Source organism: Symsagittifera roscoffensis, chromosome 1 (genome assembly GCF_963678635.1).
Source record: "Symsagittifera roscoffensis chromosome 1, txSymRosc1.1, whole genome shotgun sequence".
NCBI classification, from domain to species: domain Eukaryota; kingdom Metazoa; phylum Xenacoelomorpha; order Acoela; family Convolutidae; genus Symsagittifera; species Symsagittifera roscoffensis.
In genome coordinates this window covers 76,651,935-76,671,562 of record NC_087062.1, presented here as the reverse complement: position 1 = coordinate 76,671,562, position 19,628 = coordinate 76,651,935, and the positions used below count along the sequence as shown (strand labels likewise).

At 48.1% G+C, this 19,628-nt stretch overlaps 1 protein-coding gene across 1 annotated transcript in view; it reads right to left on the bottom strand.

The window, feature by feature from the left end:
- The window catches only part of LOC134849377 (kelch domain-containing protein 1-like), a 381,010-nt gene that overhangs the window by 360,941 nt on the left and 441 nt on the right, over nucleotides 1–19,628 (bottom strand). The window lies entirely within an intron of this gene.

The following is a 19,628-nucleotide window of genomic DNA, read 5'->3' as shown; positions in this document are numbered from 1 at the left end:
TTCCGCCTCAAGACCAACTTTCCAGCTCCGGATGTGTTTTTGAGTCACCTGCAACACCCCGGGCCATGATTCTACGCTCAACGCCGTCACTAAATGATGTTCAGACTCCAGTCTCTCCAGTGCCTGCAGACCACACATTCTCGAGAAGAATCCGAGAGCTGTCACTATATTCACCGTGGTTCTCGCGTAACATTCCGCTATTATTTGCACTTCACTTTTCTCCCTTTCTGTGATGTCTTCGAACCAAGTGACCAGGTCTTCTTTTTGAAACGACAGTATTCTGACGCATGACCGTCCATCGCAGATGTGCTCTCCGTTCCCACACGTCGAATCCAGACAGCTACCCGGCTCCAATTTCTTTGCTGACCCGGGGTCGCTCGTCCTTTCGCTTGGCTCTTGCATCTGGGGTGTGATTAGCTTATGTAGCACACTCAACTTCGCCAGATCTTCATCTTCCGTTGGTGCTAACCTCACTCGCTCGGTGGTTTCCTCGATTAGACTCGCATGGGGATGTGGACACCAGGAGGGTCTTAGTAGCTTCCATATCACTCCCAAGTTCGTGGTTAACAAGCCATCTCCACCGCCCATGTTCACTTCAACTCTCTTGTTTGAGCGCGGTATGCTTATCACCTCTGGTGTTTTCTCAAGAATCAGGCCCAGGCTCGGCCCCTCTTTCTCCACCGCGTCTATCTCCATTATCCTTTCTGTCCAAAACTTCAGTAGCTCCGCTACCTCATGGTTTCTGTGGGCTCCTCCAGCTTCCGAGTCTAAGAAGGGATTGTAGGCTATTCCCATCACTCCAGACACATATTGGTATTCCCCCTTCTCACTGAGTCTCGAGTACTGTTCTGACGAGGCCAGGTTACGGTGAACATCATGTTCTTCCTCGAACTTCTTATTAGAGAACCTCCGTACCTCGTCCAGCTTTCGATGGTTCTCTAAGGATAGTCTGGAACCATCTTCTTTCTCTATTCCTGTACTCTGATATACGTTCAAGATGATCGTTGAGACTCTTCTCTCCATGGTTTTACTTCCACTTGCTCTCTGGTGGCATGCCAGGATGGTGCTATCAGACATCATTGACATTGTCCATCTCAAGAAACATGTGGCATCTTTTCTCCTAGCCAGGCTCAAGCCTGAATTGTCCCTGGCCACGTGTTGCATCAGTGCCTGATACACCTCTAGCTTCTTGCTTCCCAACTTCAGCCTGTCATACGAGGTCAATGTCTCCAACTCTATTCCCACCAGACTCCAGGTGAACATTAATTGTCCCGCAGTTCTAACGAAGGGATTCGCCATTAGTGGCGGTGCTGATGAGGATGTTCTCATCGCCTCTTCAAAATGATCCTTCAACAAACTCTGCCAGGACCTCTTCAGATGACTTGCCATCTCTATCTTATTAACCTCGGCTTTTTGCTGGGTGGCCCAATTGCGTCGCCTGCGAGCTATTCCACTGTCCAACTTCTTCAAGCAGTCCTCCATTTCCTTCAATGTTTCGAGGGCCACCCACCACGTCCGGGAAGTGTTCCTCGTCTTGTTCCTCTCCAATGGATCACTCGTCACTTGTTTGCCCATGTCCTGATGTGCCTTCGAGATCCATTCTTTGCCGATCTCCACTTCCCCTACCTGTCCGTTTGTTGAACCTCTCTTCACGTTTACCTTCTGAGGCTTGAAGTCTTCTTCTGACGTAGAACTGGTGGAAACCTCTATTTCCTTTTCTACTTCAAGTGGTTTCCTGAGCTCCGAGCTGTTCTTGTATGCCGCCGTCTTGCATCGGGCCAAAACGATGGGCGCCGTCTCTCTCAAGTTTCCTTCCGAAACAGCATCCACTGAAGGACTACCCCATCCTTCCACTTCTCTCTTCCTCTTGCGAGTCTTCACATCTCTGCTCGAGGGTGTTGTGGCTATCATCATTGATTCGACCTCTCCATCCACTCCTTCCAACTCTTGCCTCCCCCCTGCTCGAGCCTTAAGGATATTAGTACTTTTAATCATATTACTAGTCCCAACCTTATCCCTTTTTATATCATCAACCATTTTATCCACAGTTTTTTGTTTCAGAGTAGAGCTGTCCTCACATTTCTCTTTTCTAGTCTTCGATCGTGCGTTCCTCAGCTCCACTAGCTTGTTCAGCAGCTCTTTTCTTGCTTTCTCATCCAGGCCCGTTCCTATCAGGAGCGGTTCCCCGAATCTCACTACTGCGTCCCACAGTTCCTTCTTGAACTTGTCCAGCGTCGTCTCGCTGCCCACTTCTCGATTGAATTCCTCCAGGAACTCCTGCCAAGCGTCATCCTCGAGAGATCCCAAGAATATGTCCCTGTTCCCTTCGAACGTGTTCTTCTCCCTTTCCTCCGAGCTCAAGAGTAACATCCCCATATTGAAGGTCTCACCTGCCAATGGCAACTCTAGGTTCTTCCGCGGAGACGGAATCAGGGGTGGTGTGGCAGTATCTGCCCAATTCTCCTCGCTCAAATCTTTCAACAGCTCTTGAGTGGTGAGCTCCTCCCCTGATGGCCCTGGTCCAGGCGTATTCCCCACTTCCATGTCTTCACCAGCTTCACTGAGAGTTTCATCCATACTCTCTTCTTCTGACTCATGTCTCCTTCTCTCGAGAATTTTCTTAAATCGGTCCTCGACGGGTCCGCTCCTCTTGTCTCCAGGTGTGTCCACGGACAGTGGTGATGGTGTCGCAGGATCCAGCTTTTTGTATTCCGTCAGTGCTACGTGCAGTTGACCTGCTGCATCTAGTTCTGTTCCTTCCTGTCTTATTTCCACCTGTTCCAAGCCATAGGGCGCCTTATATTTTCTCGTGGCAAATTTCATGTCGTCCACCAGTGCGACGTGTCCCTCCATCACGATCATCCTGCCATCATCCCATATGGGTAGCATATTCTCAAGTCCTTCCTTTTCAAGAGTCCTCAAGACTTTCCGCACCTCATATCCAGGGGGCTGCGAACCTCTACTCTTTTTCGCTTGCGTCGTCCACGAATTTACCTTCCTCTCGCTGATGTGGAAGTAGACTGCCGCCGTGTAGCCGATGAACAGGGGATCCCAGCCATCCGTGAAATGCCTCTGCGTTTCCTCCGTCATCATCTTCGCCATTATGGAGGGAACCACCAAGGGACTATTCATTCCCAAGGTCATCCTCCTGACTGTCGGGAACTCAGGCATGGTGGCTGGTAGGATTTCTTTCTCCATTATGGCCTCCAGCTCCCTCTTGACTAGTGCAAAGCACTCCTTCCAGGCGGGGATTCTCAAGACTTCTCGTCCGTTGGCCGTCAATGGGTTTAGGTTCCAAAACTTTGGATACATTTCAATGGGGCCCTCTCGCTTGCCTCCCATTCTGCATTGCATTTGTCCCCTGAAGTTGCACACCATCATCTCAGCATCTTTCACTTTTCCGAAGAGTACCGTGTTGCTCATACGCGCCCTGAGCACCTCCTGCTGACACCAATTCAGCGCTGTACCATCCAGTACGCTGATGAGACTCAAGTGCGTCACCGAGTGACGATACGTTATCACCAGGGGATCTGGAAACGCGTACGTCACTGCTGGACCATAGATGCAGGTCACCACCTCCTCTAGACCCCGGATTATCCCCATTGGGTCCGACCTCATTGCCAGGCACAGGTCCGTCAACAGAGGCATCCCTCTGTTCGCCTTCTCCCATTCTTCTCTCGAGGTTGGGTTCTCATCTTCACCCGTCATATATCGATTCTGCATCATGAGGTATTGCACCAGCAGTGTCTTCAACCCTGCGGCACACTTGTAGGAGCTGGTTTCAGTGCTCGTGTGGACTCTCCCCATAGACAGAGGTTCTCCATATTCCATTAACCGATGAAACGACACCAATTCCCCATGGGTCAAGAGTACTAGTGCCAGATACCCATCAACTCGAAGTGTCTCCACTCCTCGACTAAACATGTATGCTGGGCCCATGTTGAACAAGTATCTGGGGTAAACCAAATACAGGGCCAAGAGCAGGCTGATGGACATGCCCAGTATCTCCTGTACGAAGGCTCCGAAGATAGTCGCCGTGGTGCCGAACACTCCTGCCAAGAATTCTCTCTCCCAGCAAGGACTCAAGAACTTGAGAATCTCGTAATCTCTCCTAGTCTTCAATTCGCCGTTGGCGTGCTCTCTCCAAAATCCTCCAATCGTCACTTCATTGGCGGCCGAGACAAATCTAACCACCGTCATGTCTCTCGTTTCCGCTAGCTCCAGTTGCTTCTCTAGAAAACTCCAGATTTGTTTCACGAGGAGTGGTGCTTCCTCCCTCGTTTTATTCGTGACGTTCTCCAGCCTTGGTGTCAGGAATGGCCACCAGCCATTCTCTTGAGTCAAGCGATATTTCATCGATTCTAACTGTTTCTCCGTCTCGACCACATTTCTTCTCTCGTTGCTGGGACCTCTAGTCCTGCTGGTGGAATTTGCGACTTTCACATCCATACTCCGGAACCACAGGCTGGCCGTCAACTGGTTTATCGCCGGGTGGTCGTCCCCGATGACTGGGCTGAACTTGAGTTGTCTAGCAAAGTTCGATATCTCTAGCAAGAGTACCTCATCCAATACAATCAGGACGTCGGCCAGTCCGTAAAAGCCCCTCAGTGCATGAGATATGTCAGCACATGCCGCCGGCAATTCTGATTTGTAAAGCCTCAAGTTCAATGGCTCCAGCTCTCGATTGGGGGCTGCCATCAGAATCCGCCATTCACTCCCTTCTGCTATCAGGATCAAGACCGCGTACACGAATTGTAGGGCGGGTGGCATACTTGCGTATCCCGGGGATGTGGTAAACACCACCTTAGTCTTGGACCCAAATCTCGAGGCTACGTTCTCTTGTACCTCATTCATCGCCGCAAATAACGCCTGAATAGCCTCCCATATCTTCTTTGATGTCGGAATTTCATCCCCCTTTAGTTGCTCAAGAAGTCCCATCGCGTGCAGGTGATCATTCATCCCTGCAAACAATAACAGTTCAGGTTCACAGGGCATCTCCGACTTTATTGCTACCACTAGAGTCAACATCTGATTCAATTCGGCTCCTGGCAAGGAGTATACCAGAGTCTCCGGCCAGAACAACTTGGGAGACGTTCCTTCGAAGTCCGATCCCGCCACAATGACTACTCTTGCCGCAGCTGGATCTGTTCTATCGTAAACTGCCAGAGTTTTGGCCAGTTGGGTGCCACCACAGGGCTTCCCGTACCTGGGATCTTCCGCCAATTTCGAGCCTTCGTAAGCGGCGTCTGGCAATCCCGTTCCTCCCGGATTGAGTAGCTTGTCTACCACCTTCAACTGTGCCGGGGTTGCCAACCTGATTCTGGCGATGCTGGTTCGGTGCTTGGGAGGTTCTGCTATAAGTCCCGAACTCCCCAGCAGCTTGAGAGGTCTGTAATTAATGGGTCCCATGATCGTTTTTGTGGGAATTCCCGTCAGGTCTGTGGTCTCCATCAACTTCGCCCTCGAGAAGTGCGCCTCATGAGCCTTCAACCAGTCTATGCAATGATGTCTATTCAAATCCTCGTGCGACACTCGTTCGATCCCCAGGGTTTCCGCCAACTCTCGTCTGCATTCCAAACTCTCTAGATCCAGTTCCTTCACCTTCTCAGGATATCTCAAGCGGGCAGTCTCCATAGACTTCTTTTCTCTCCTGCCATCTGCCACCACCACAGAGGACATCGCCGAGCCCGGAGGTGTTGATGACTCTACCTCCTCCGACTCCATTGGCGTGGCACTCTGCAATCGGGTCTGATTGCTCCTTGAACTGTCTCTAGTATCAATTCTCGCTCCCAAGCGACCAGCCAAGGCCCTCGAGGCAAGGAATGGTGGGTTGGGAGGTGGTCCTAAAGTGAATTGGGCTGTCTCCAGCAGGTCCGCCTCTAGCGTGTTAATGTGTTCCTGGAAGACGTCGTTCAGCCACTCCGCTCCCCTTGGCCTATCGAAATGGATTCCATCTTTTGAGGTGTCTTCAGGGAATCCCTTTTTCTCCATACGTTCTGCTATGTCCAACATCCTGAGAGGAAGCACACTCTTCCGGTGTATGTCTCGGATCATCTTGTTCAGGCTCCGCACCTTCTGGTTCATCTCTAGGGCGTGCTGATCAAACATCATGTTGTAGGGGACCGTGCATACCGTCAGCAGGATGGGGTCCATCTGGATCCTCAGTTCCTCAAGAAGGCAGCTCATCTTGTCGCACAGCCTCGCTACTTTCCTCGCTTCTCCCCTTGACACGTCGTTGGTCCCAACCATCAGGGTCACTGTGTAAACTTTGGTCATCCCTAGCATGTCCAGGGTCGCCAACATCTGTGGCGTGGCAGCTCCAGCGAAACTCAAGACTCCTGTTTGCCAATGGGACCGTATCTGGGTCAACACCCGCACCAGGCTATCCCCTATAATGAGGTGAACCGCACCCTCTGGCACACGAGGTGGCGCTAGATACTCCACCCAGGCTGCGTCATGGAAGCAGTCCCTCCTGGCTCCCTGTTCCGCACTCCAGTCCAGCCGATTGTGCCTGTGGTAGTTCCCTTCTGTATTCTTCTTGTAGCTCGCGATCACGACGTTTCTGACCGGCTGTTCCCTCCAAGTTGGGGGAAGCTCTGGCCTTGTCGATCTTTCACGACTCTGCTGCTGCAATTTCTCGCCCAGCTCCTTCAGGCGCGATGAGGCGCCACTCACCTGGCTGCCACTCGAGGTCGAGGTTGGGGTATATCCGGGTAACACCACATCCATCAGAGGGCGTACAGGTTGGGTCTCTAGGTTGCGCAAGGAAGGCGTCACGTCATTCGGTATCCAGACCTCCAAGCCTTCACTCATGTGTTCCCTGGCCTCGCGGTCAAGGTTGAACCGTCCTCTAGCCCTGGGAGCTTCATCCACCTCCATGCGCGACTCCGGCCTCGAGCTTGTCACCACTCGTTCGTTAGACCTGGCTCCCTTTTGTGCGTCAAGCTCGCGTTGTCGCTGTTCTATCCTTTCCAACTATTGTTCTATACCTCTACTGTCGTCAAGAGTGGGCTTCTTCAGAGCCGCGGGCACGGAGTTCCAGAATCGGTCTGCCATTTTTGCAACTTCGGGATGTATATAGGTAGATGTTAACCAGCTCAAGAATTACCTTACCAACTCAAGTATTACCCAATTCAAGAATTCTCTAGAAATGTTCTCTTGCAACTACTTGCTGTAGATTCGGATTATCGCGTGTTCAATCAAGATTCTCTCTTTTTGTTTCTCGCTTGAGTGTAGTTGGATTTTCAACTTTGTTTTTCAAACTCGATCTGAAAACAGAAAGCTTATTAAAACTTAGCATGTCACGTTCCTAACCTAGAGACCCCCCTTCTACCCATATGGTTAAAATCTTATCATTCTCATATCACTTAAAGCAATTCGATTGGATTTTCCTTTAAGAACATGCAGATTCATTGTATGTTTTAGCACCATCAATTCTTTCTTTTAAAATTCAATTGTCATGCCAATCACATCTTAAGATCCTTTTACCTGCGCCGCACCCCAGTACCTAACTCAAGACTCCTCCCTCACACCCGACCTGATACCTCCATGTACCCGACTCAGGCGATGCTCAAGTAGTACTTCTTGTGAAGATGCACCATTATCTCTGTTTCTGCAAAGACCACATGTAGGATAGCGTACAATTCCCTCGAGCTCAGTTTGCCCCTGTTTGGGTCGTACACCGGCATCGAGACCTCCACTATTCCTCTTTCAATCATGAAGTCACGTAGTCTTGTCAGTGCCAATATCACGTGTTCGGGATCAATTGTGTTTCTGTCGTTGACTCTCGTTACTAGGAAGCAGAGGTATTTGCCCGGGACCTGTGCCACTGACGGTGGAAGCGCTGCCATGCCTCCCAGTCCTGGCCTCTGTCTAAACAGAAACTCTACGTTCTGGTACTCTCTTTTGAAGTCAGCCTCCAATCTTGATTTGAAACTCATGTCCGCCGTGATGCAGATCGCGCTGGTCCTGTTTGACAGGATGAAGTCGCTATCCGTTATCATGATGTTCTCTGAGTATTCATTGGGTATTTCGAATTTCGTTTTGAAATTCCTTCTTATGGTAGGCTCTGGTTCTTCTTCCTCCAGTTCCAATCCGCTTGTTTCCCTCACTTCCTTGAGCTTCTTTATCATCAAATTTTCGGTGTGGGTAAGTCCTACCCCCACTCCCCGGACAAAAATATTTATCGACGTCCCCGTCGATGTAGTCGGGTCTGAATTGTCCTTAGGGATGTCCAGTGGCCTGTCTGTTGCTGTCCATCCGAAAAGAGGGTCCTCTGTCTTCATGTAATTTGCTGCTGATACATCGATTTGCTGAATGCTTTGTCCTTCGCGGCTCTCGTCCTTGACATCACGCATCCACTCTAGAATCCTCAAGTTCGTGTTCTCCCTCCTTTCTATTTCACTCTGCTCGAGATCCGTCTCCAATTCTGGCGTCGAGTAATCATCCTGCGGATAATTTCCACCATCGTCAATCACTTGCCATTCCTCTTCGGCCTCCAGTTCGCCTGCGCTTAGTAGTTCATCGCCCAACTTGTCTGGCTGTATCTTATCGATCAAGAAGTCATCCCCGTACCTATTGTACCTCATACCTGTTCGTTTACGATTGCCCGTCCTGGTTTCCGGTGGTGTTGGTCGGTCCGGTTCCATCCACTTCGGTACCTCGTTTTGCTCGGGATCGTTCCAGTCTTCTTCTACAAATGAACCTGCATCCGACTCCACTTCTATCTTTTCGTTGTCGTCCAAACTCAAGTTCTCATTACCATCATTTTTCTCTCTAGTGCCTTTCTCATTCACTTCGCACGCTGGTTCCACCACCAGGTACTCAAGACCTTCCATGTCTTTTGGCAGGCACCAGTCCTCCGGAGACGGAATGTGAGGCTTCAGATTTTCGTAATGTGCTGCTCGCCCTGTACTCAAGCGATAGAACCTTCCTTGTTGATGTACTTCCGTAATCATGAACGGTCCTCTCCATTTCTTGAGTAGTTTCTTTGTTCCCTTGGGCGGTATGACATTTTGGAAAACCCACACGTATTGGCCCACTTCGTATGGCTTTGCTCTTAGTATCTTTTCGTCATATTTCTTGCGTTGCCTCATTTGCGCTTGCGCCGTGTTTCTCCGACATAGCTCGTTTAGCTCTTGTTGTCTTTTGATCGCTTCCTTCACGTATGCTTGAGTTGACGTCCTCTTCCCCTCGTACTCCGGGTAGAAGAATGTTAGAGGCATTGCCCTTTCCCTGCCTGTCAACATCATGAAAGGACTGATACCCGTCGTTGAGTGCTGAGTACTATTATAGGCTCCTACTACTTGTGGCAGGTATTTGTCCCAGTCCGTCATGTATCTCGAGCAGTACACCCTGAGCATGTTGACCAGTGTCCTGTTCTGTCTCTCTACCAACCCATTGGTCTGTGGATGATAGGTCGTCGAGTGTGCTTGAGCAATGTGTGATCTCTTCATCAATTCTTTTGTCAAGTCCCCCACAAAAGCCTTGCCGTTGTCTGACTGGAAATTCATTGGACAACCATATCGCGATATCCAATGCGTTATCAGGTGATCACATGTCTCCTCTGCTGAGGCTGTCTGGCACGGAACCGCTTCCGCCAACTTGGTGAAGTGATCTATTATAACTAGTATTTGGTTATAACCCGACTCCGTCATGCAGATTTTCTGATGGTCTATCTGCACCACTTCATTGAATTCCGAACTCTCGACAGACTTGAGGGGAAACTTCATCTTCCTTGGGTCTTTTACTTGAAGGCATGCTAGGCAGGCATTCACCCACCTCTCGCAAGATTTTCTCATTCCCGGCCAGTCAAACCTGTGAAGTATCCTTTGTTGTACTTTATCTATCCCCTGATGGCCCATCTGGTCGTGTGATCTGAAAAGCACTTCCGTTTGGTACAGTTGTGGTAGTATGATGAGGTTGTGTTTGTGTAATATTTTTTCCTCATCTCTTCTCTTGCACGCTACCACCCCTTCAGCTGTGTGATAAAGTAAATCTCTCTTTTCTTTGTAGAACTGGCTCAAGATCTTGTAGCTGTCTTCCTCAAGTTCCCCCTTCTCCTTGACTCCCGAATGGATCCATTTGGAGAGGTTACTTGTCATTTTGTCATTCTTCTGGGCCCTTATTAGGTCAGACAGCCTGTATCTCGCCTTAACGTGCTCCTTTAGCGCCATGATCTGTCCATTCATTTCACCAGGGTTGTGGATGTCATCGCTCAGCTTCACACATATCATCCTTTTCACGATTTTCATGTCGTCTTCTGGTACCAGATTCGTTCTGACGTTTGAGTTGCACGATAGTTCCCTTAGTGGTTTTCTTGAAACTGCTATTTTCTCGAGCTCTTCACCACCTCGTACCTCTTGTATTTCCAGATTGTACGTCCCTGAAGATGGATCCGTCTGTAATTCCCTGTCGTGCTGTCTTATCTTCTCTTCCGCCAGTATCATGCATAGACTGTCTTGGTCTTCGCTGCTCTCATCCGAGTCTTCATCCCATTCTTCACGCTCCCCGGACAATTTCCCTTCTCCGGTTTCGCCTTCTTCCATGAATCTGGACCACTCCCCGGACTCTTGATCTAGTCCCAGGTGTTCAACTTCTTCTCTGAATGTTACTTTCTTATCCCTGACTTTTGTCTGTTCCAGAATTTTTTCGGGGATTTTTTCAACTAGTGATCGCACAACTTCCTTGCTATCAGTGATGCTTCCTTTTGGGACGTCAGTATTGTTCACTGTTTCTTCTCTCCGAAGTATGGTTAGTTCCGGTGCCTCCTGACCTTTCCCTTGGATCACGGGCTTGTCATCTGATAGTTTCTCAAGCAACCTCATTAAGTCTTCATCTATTCGGACCGTTCCCTCCTCTACCAGGATGAGATCATAACCTTTTGCCTTAAGTGTTTCCCTCACGATCTTGGACTTGAGCATGATTCCTATCGGAATCCCTCTGCTTTTCTTCAAGATGGTCTTTTCAAGATGCTCTTTCGGCAATTCGGGATGATCTTCAATCGGTTTGCCTGATTTGTCCAGCCATCTCGTGAGTGGAAGACTGTCGTACGTTTCTTTGTCCATGAAGGAGAAGCCGTCTTTGATCTCAGGTCTGTCCGCCTCTCTTTGTTCTTGCCTCTCGTAGAACTCCGTCTTCTTACTCAAGCTGTCAGCATTTTGATGTTTATCTCGTGTTCTGTGCTCAATTATCATGTTGTATCCATCCAAGCGAACTATCCACCTCCCAATATAGCTCTGGTCCATTGAGTACGTTTTCAGCCAGCTTAGTGCTCGGTTGTCGACTCGCAGCTTGAAGGGCTCACTGCCTAGTTATGCTCTGTATTTTTCGACAAAGGTGACCACCGCGAACATCTCTGCTTTCGGTGCTCCGTACTTCATTTCTGTGTCACTTAGGACCTTGCTCCCGTATGCTATTGGTCTCAAGACTGTCTTCCCATTCCATTCTTGTTCTTGATGGAGAATCCCAGAAATAGCGACTACTGACGCGTCCGTGTCTAGCACGTACATCCCCTTCTCTGTCGGCATACCCAGTACTGGTGCCTCACATAGCTCTTTCTTTATTCTCTGGAATGACTCTTCTGCCGCGTTGTTCCACGTGAACTTCTTGCCCTTATGTCTCATTAGTTGTTGCATCGGGTATACCTTGTCCGCATAGCCCTTGATGAATTCTCTATAATAGTTGGCGAAACCCAGGAAGCTCATCAGCTGGTGCTCCGTCTTCGGTGATTTCCAGGTTAGGACTGCTTCCACGGCGTCTGGATCAGGTCTGATGCCGTGCTTATCTACCATCCTTCCCAAGTATTTAATCGAGTCCTTGAGTATCTCGCACTTTGATGGTTTACACTTCAGCCCCGATCTTTTCATGCACGCGAACACCTCGTCAAGCCTCTCGATGTGGTCTTCTAGTGTCGGCGTTGCTATTACCACGTCGTCCACGTAGCACATTACCAGGTTGCCGTACTTCTTCGTCACGCCTATCAACGCGTGTGCCATCAGCCGCTGAAACGTGGCTGTTGCATTGCAGAGTCCAAACGGCATCCGTTTCCATTGAAACAGACCCAACTCGCAGGCGAACCCTGTCTTGTCCCTGTCTTGCTTCCTTAATGGTACCTGCCAAAAGGCCGAGCCTAAATCAAGAGTCGTAAAAAATTTCGCATCACCTAACTTCGAGAGGCTCTCATCAATTCTAGGTATGGGATAGGCATCCTTCACCGTGACGGAGTTCAGGTATCGAAAGTCACAACAAAACCTTAACTGGTCGCCTTTCTTTTTGGCCATCACTACTCCACACGCCCACGGTGACTTGGATGGTTCTATCATGTCATACTCTAGTAACGTTTCGATTTCTTTTCTACACGCGTCCGATTTGTGTGGGGTCATGCGCCTCGCCCCCTCCCTGTGTGGCACCGCGTTTTCCTCAAGTTCTATTTCATGTTCAACAAAATTACAACACCCGATATCCGCCTTATGCCTTGAAAAAACCTCCTCGTTCCGCTCTAGTACGTCCTTGATAGCTTCGAGCTGTTCATCTTTCAGTTTGCCCCTTAAATGTTCAATCTCCGGCAGAACCGGTTTATCAGTTTGCATTTCATCTAGTGTGGGTCGCTCTGGAAAGTTCGAACAGCTCGAAAGCCCATCGTCCGTTTCTGACTTAAGTGATTTGATAAGACCTGAAGAATCTTTTATTCTCTGCAATCGTCTCAAGATACAAATTTTGTCCCTGTGGTTGGGACAATCAACAACTTCATTTTGTTTTGAGTTTTCAATTGTTTCATATCGAGTTTTAACCGGTAAAGCATATCCCAGCTTCCTCCCTCTCTGTATCGTGATCGGTATATCAAGGGTATTCAACAAGACACTGACGCAGAGGCCGCTCTTCGTTATCGAAAATGATCTTCCTAAAACAGCAGCGCTTTGACTATTGGGATTCGGAACTATACACACTTGCTTGTTGTCACTTAGTTCATTATAATTTTTCATCCTCAAGCTTACGATTGCCGCTTCATTAGCTTTTAACCTCACTCTCCTACTCAAGAATACCGGTGCTTTGTTTTCATTCGCCATTATTAAATTTACCGGTTTGATTGCGTACCTCCTATCCGGGTTCCGTATCCTGAACATTGCATTATTTAGATCAATCGTTACGTCGAAATTCCTGATGAAGTCTCTGCCCAAAATGAATTGGTCAGATTCATCTAGGTTTTCTACCACGATGAAGCTCATCCACAGGTTACGTTCCCCCAAATTGAGGGCTATTATCGGCGTCCTGCCCAGCACCCGTAGGGCCCCTTTGTTTGCAGCTGACAGCCGTATTCTCGAGTCTATCAAGTCACCTTTGTCAAAGCCCATCTTTTCCCATGTTTCGATTGGTATGACGCTCAAGACTGCTCCCGTGTCAAGTAATCCACGCAACTGAGTCTTTTTGCCATTTATGTCTAGCACGTGCCCTGTCACGTCTGCTTCCGTCCCGATGTGCATTGCATCTTCTTCAAGCATGGCACAGTGTCCGATCGATCTTACTTTCAACTCTTCTTTCCCTACATAGATTTGTCCAATTAGGTCTTCGTCGCATGTTATCATCGTCTTGGTATAGATGTTGATTCCATCTATATTTAGCATGACCTCGTGTGGACCATAAGCTTCAGTGTACCTATTATCAACACGTACCGATTTGCTGCCCCCTCTCGTGAGTAGTGCCCTGAGCGCTCTAGAAGTCGTTTGTGGACTTATTCCACTCAAGTAGTCTGCATACACGTCAATGTGCATTATCGTCTGGTCGCTCGGCTCGCTCAAGTTTCTGGTTACCTCGTGTCCGCCCACTGTGATTATCGACATTATTCTTGCTCCGATTTTCGATATTCCAAAAGGTTTACCTGTCACCATTTTCACGGTGTTACAATTCCCGGTCTTCATTGAGCCCGTTCTAGCCTCTGGTATTGAGTTCGATCCGGTTAATGCTCCGTTAAAATTCTGTCTTTCGATCTCCAACTTTAGTCGTTGCTCTATTTCTTTCGCAGCCAGATCTTGTTTCACTTTGGCAATTGCTTCCGTCGCCGCTTTCTCATAATTTATCTCTAGAGAGCTTCCGGCCGCGGACTCTAACGCACCGCTAACATGTGTCACAGCTTTCACTGTCTTCGTCGGCAATTCGGTGTTTGGTGCCCCCAAGTTCCTAGATTCAAACTCGTTTTGCCTGTTCCGCTGATTCTGCACCGCCGCTAATGCCAACTTATGTTTGGGGTGATTCTGGTCCTTGACCGCTTCCCAGAACAAGGGACAATCCATTCTGAAGTGCCCCTCCTGGTTACAGAAGAAGCATCTGGCGCCTATCTTGATGATTAAGCCGTTATAGTACTCGTGTTCCTCCATCTGGCTCATATCCTCTTCATCCGGTGCATAACCTAGGCTCTTCATGCCTTGTTTGTACGTTGTACAGTCAGCCACATGATGATCCGCTGACCCGCAGTTCGCGCATGATCTGCGCTTGTCCATATCATCTCTAGGTTTGTACCATGATGACCTCTGGGGTTGGCTTCCCCCTTGCGTGTTCCTGTTTTCGGAATATGAGTACTTCTTAGGTTTCATCAGCATGTATTCTCTTGATTTCTGTCTCATTTCTTCTGGGGTGGGTGCGCTGTCCTTCGACAATGTGTAGTATGTTGCTAACATTGTCCTTAAGTCATCACTTTTCACCCCATCGATGAACTTCGAGGCAATGCTAAAGTTCCGTCTATTTGTCGACTCCTCTGGGTCACTCCTCCTTCTCAAGCTCTCGAGGTCATCTAGGAACCGATCTATTGACTCGTCGTCCCTCTGCCTTCTCTTTTCAAATCGCATCATCGCTTGGTGACCCTTCATGCCTGACCCGAACCGATTCAGCAATATCTCGAAGATCTTGTCCGCGGTGTCGCGTTCTTCCTCCTTCTTTGCGACCACGCATTTTAATGCCGTTCCTTCCAAGTTGCTCAGTATGGCTGTACATGCTTGTCTTTCGTCACTCAAGTTATCTTGTTCTAGATGTAATCTCATCACTTCCACCCAAGTGTCAATGCATCCATCGGAGTCGTCCTTGAATTCTTTTGGCTTCTTGAATGTCTTTCTTGATTTTCCCTCTCTCCTGTCGCTCGAGTCAGTGTTCCTCGTGGCGAAGGCCTCTAGAGTCCTGTTCATCATCTCCCAAGTGCTGGCCCATGTCATAGCATCCGGTCCTGTGTTGCTGTTAGCTGTTGAATCTCCCGGAGCAGTCGTTGTATTCGACGTTCCATTCTTCATTATTGTTTTCGCAGCTGTTGGTGCTATGCTTATCGCACCCCTGGTTAAGGGCAACGGTGTCGATTGTCGTTTGTTCCTTTGTGGTTCTGCAAAGTCAACTCTGGTGCCTTGCGTACGATCCGCTGCCGGTCTTTCTTGTGGAGTAGAACCTCTCAAGATTGCATCCAACTTTGCCTGTATTTCACACGAACTCTCGGCTTGACTCCTGCTCATTGTGTCCATTCTCCTTTCCAGGCTCCCTAATTGGCTGTTGACATCATCATATCGGTTCTTCAACTGTTGCATGTCTGTTTTGATGTTCTTTTCTCGTTCTTCATTGGTGGCTTCTACCTTATCTGACATTTCCTTGAGTCTCTCATCTGTTGCCTTAGCTAGGTTAAAATAACTGTCTAGATACTCGTGCTTGTTGTATCTTATCTCCTTTTTTATCACCTCTCTGTCTTCTTCACTGTGCTTAAGTCTTTTGTCAATCTGATTTAATTTCGCCAACAAGTCACCCAGCTCAATGTTAGTCTCTTCATGGTCAGCTGTCGGTCTCTCTTCGGCCGTAGCCTCTGCTTTAGCTTGTTCCTCTCTTGGATTGGCTTCTGAGGTCTTCGTGCTCACTGTCCCAAACGTTCGTGCTCTTTCTGCTTTTGGTTCTTCAGTCACGTTTTCTTTTGTTTTTATTCCGAACATTATTCCCAATTTTTCCGTAAAAGATGTCCTCTTTACTTGAGAGTCTTCTTTCACCGTTTCTTCGGTGTTGCCTATTGCATCTTCCGCGTCATCTATCGGTGAGAACTCTATGGGTTTCTGGTTCGGTTCCTCTGCATTGGGCATTGGAGTTGACTCTGTCGCCATCTTCCTTGTTTCATCCACACTTTGATCGGGTGTCTCTAGATCAATCTCGATGGTGGGTTCTACTCGCTCCCCTTCCGTGCCCTCTTTCGCCCTGTTCTCCGCTGTACTCCTTGTGCTGACCATGTTAACTGAAAAGTTCGTCTTCGTTATCTTTGGGCCCGTTGATGTCGTTCCGCGCAGCGATGAATTATATTTCGTGTTTGATCCACTTGACCTTTTTTCGAGCACCGGTACCCTACTCCGCCTCATTATTTCTATTTACAACTGCTTCTATTTACAATTTTATTATATACACGATTCTATTCTAAGGGTAAAAAAAATATTTTTTGTGGTAACAAATTCTGTACAACGTGTTAAAAACCTTATCCAATTCTCTTTCTAAAACCTCCGAAAAATTTTCCTTAATTTGGTCTTAACCCTACCTATTTCGATTTGTCTTATTCTGTCTTAAAACGCACTTGTTGTAATTTGACTTCAATTTCTATACCGTCCCAAGACTATTCGTCACTATCACAGTACTCTCCGTTAGTGTCCTAAGACCCTTGTACCAAGACCACTGTTCCAAGACTACTGTCCCAAGACTAGTGTCCCAAGACTACTGTCCCAAGACCAGTGTCCCAAGGCTAGTGTCCCAAGACTACTGTCCCAAGGCTAGTGTCCCAAGGCTAGTGTCCCAAGACTACTGTCCCAAGGGTAGTGTCCCAAGACCAGTGTCCCAAGACTACTGTCCCAAGACTAGTGTCCCAAGGCTAGTGTCCCAAGACTACTGTCCCAAGACTAGTGTCCCAAGGGTAGTGTCCCAAGACCAGTGTCCCAAGGCTGGTGTCCCAAGACTAGTGTCCCAAGACTAGTGTCCCAAGGGTAGTGTCCCAAGACCAGTGTCCCAAGGCTGGTGTCCCAAGACTAGTGTCCCAAGACTAGTGTCCCAAGACCACTGTCCCAAGACTGTCCCAAGACCACTGTCCCAAGACCCTGTCCCAAGACCACTGTCCCAAGACCCCTGTCCCAAGACCCTGTCCCAAGACCACTGTCGCAAGACCCTGTCCCAAGACCCTGTCCCAAGACCCTGTCCCAAGACCCTGTCCCAAGACCACTGTCCCAAGACCACTGTCCCAAGACCCTGTCCCAAGACCACTGTCCCAAGACCCTGTCCCAAGACCCTGTCCCAAGACCCTGTCCCAAGACCACTGTCCCAAGACCACTGTCCCAAGACCCTGTCCCAAGACCACTGTCCCAAGACCCTGTCCCAAGACCCTGTCCCAAGACCACTGTCCCAAGACCACTGTCCCAAGACCCTGTCCCAAGACCACTGTCCCAAGACCCTGTCCCAAGACCACTGTCCCAAGACCCTGTCCCAAGACCACTATCCCAAGACTGCTCTGTCCCAAGACTTCTTCGGTCTTGTCCCAATACTCGTCACGGAGTGTCTTCCTCGTTGTAGGGTCTTCTTGAACCACCGTACCTTGTACCACCACTCAAGCTCTAGTAAAATTTTCCCAAAAGCACTCTCTTAAAAGCCAAATGCTGACCCCCCTCTTCTTTTTGGTTGTTTCTATTTCAATGTAGGTGCGCAGGTATCTTGTGATCACCTGTTCGTATAAAACCAAACACAAATCCTCAATAAAATGCAACAAAAATTTTAAGTAAGAAAAATAATAAAAACAGAAAAATGAGCCCACCTAAAATTTAAAGGTGACCAATGTCTACCTTTCGTCTAAAAAAAATGTCTGGTACCTAATTGCCACGCGTTTTCCTCCCCCCACTAGTGATCTTATGGGGTATCACAAAAGCTGTCTATATCCGGTCCCCCCTACCAAACCAACCAGCGTACCAGCCTTAACTCGAGTTGGATTTTGGATCTCCACCTAATATTACCAACGCGTGTTAATTTCTAATGTAACTAAGTCAACGATGTCGACTAATTAGTTACTCTAATTTCCCCCTTTTTGCAATTTACAACCGCCAACCTCTAGCCTAACCAGTCCCCCTTCTAACCTCCCCCCTTTCTAGCCCCCCTTCTTAAGCCTAAAAATTACTTTAAGCGCCGGGTGCTAAACCTCTCAAGAGAAAACCGTAGACCTGTTTCCAGGCCTGCTCAAGTAAAAACGTTCCTCAAAACTGGGGGATTTCGCTTATCCAATTTTACACTTATCTCCTATAATGTAATGTGGATTCTAACGATACCCGTTCTGCCCAACTTGAGAACTCGAGAATTGCCAAATCCTTCTTGGCTGCTTTCCCACTCGACTGGTCACCTGTTCCAGTCCAGTCTCCTATTGGTTCAGCCAAGTGTCCCTGAACCACTTTCCCACTCGGCTGGTCACCTCTTCCAGTCAAGTCTCCTATTGGTTCAGCTCAAGTGTCCCTGAACCACTTTCCCACTCGGCTGGTCACCTCTTCCAGTCAAGTCTCCTATTGGTCCAGCTAAGTTCCAAGCTATCTGAAAACCCTTGACAACGCCCCACTTCGGGCACTTTATTCAGTTTACTGGTTTAAATTGCTAGGTTGATCGAAACGATCGAACTTGTAAAACAGTATGGGTATACTATTTAATTAATATAAAGGTTTGATCCAACTAATCTGGTGTCAAAGTCACTGTCTTTTTTCGTTTTATGGTTTTTGTTCCTTTTTCTATTCTTTTTTGGTTTTTGTTTTGCTTTTTGTCTTTTTGCTCGTGTTTTTGTCCCCCTAGTTGCCCCCCTTTACTCGGTTAGCTAAGCCTCGTTCGGAGAGCGTACCAGGAAATTTTCTCGAGTTTTCTTAAAAAGCTATCACGGTACAACCGGAAGGTTTGCACGTTCCTGTCGAACCGTACCGCCGGTACTCTAGAATGGGCATTCAGCCCGAAGCTGTCTCAAGTGGGTTCGACTCCGTAGTCTTGATGTCGTAAACACCCAGGAGCGCCATAAAAACACTATGTAACATTCGTCTACTGCAGTCACACATGAGGCTTAAGAAAAATAGGCCCTATAACTATTGGCTCAGGAGTCAGGGACACTATCTCTTGTGTTTTTCCGCCTCAAATCAGTCGGAGCCAATTCGGTTCGCTTGTGACATGAGACTACGACCCGTTACAGCTTAAAGGCTACTACTAAAATATCCCCCCACTCTAGAATTAGAAACGTCCCCATACTTAGGTCTCTAGATACCCAAAATACATGAACGCCGTTAAAAACCGGGTTGGAACAATCCGTTAAGTTGCTTTTTTATTAGACAGTGGAACTTTGATCCATTTCAGATGGATCAACCTAAAACTCGCCTTACCTCAACATAACAATCATAAAACACACTCTAGAAATTAAATTAAGTACTCACATTGTAGCACGCTCAAGAACCAGGAAGTAAATAAGTCGGTAAACAACTCAAGAATCAATAAAGTAACTAAGATAAGTTTAATGTCAGTCAGTTTTAACAACAAGAACAAGTTTTTACTCTAGACTGCAGTTTTATGTGGACCATTGGGACACTCAAGCTGTCCACCTTTCCGTCGAAGGTTCACTCTGGTCCAGT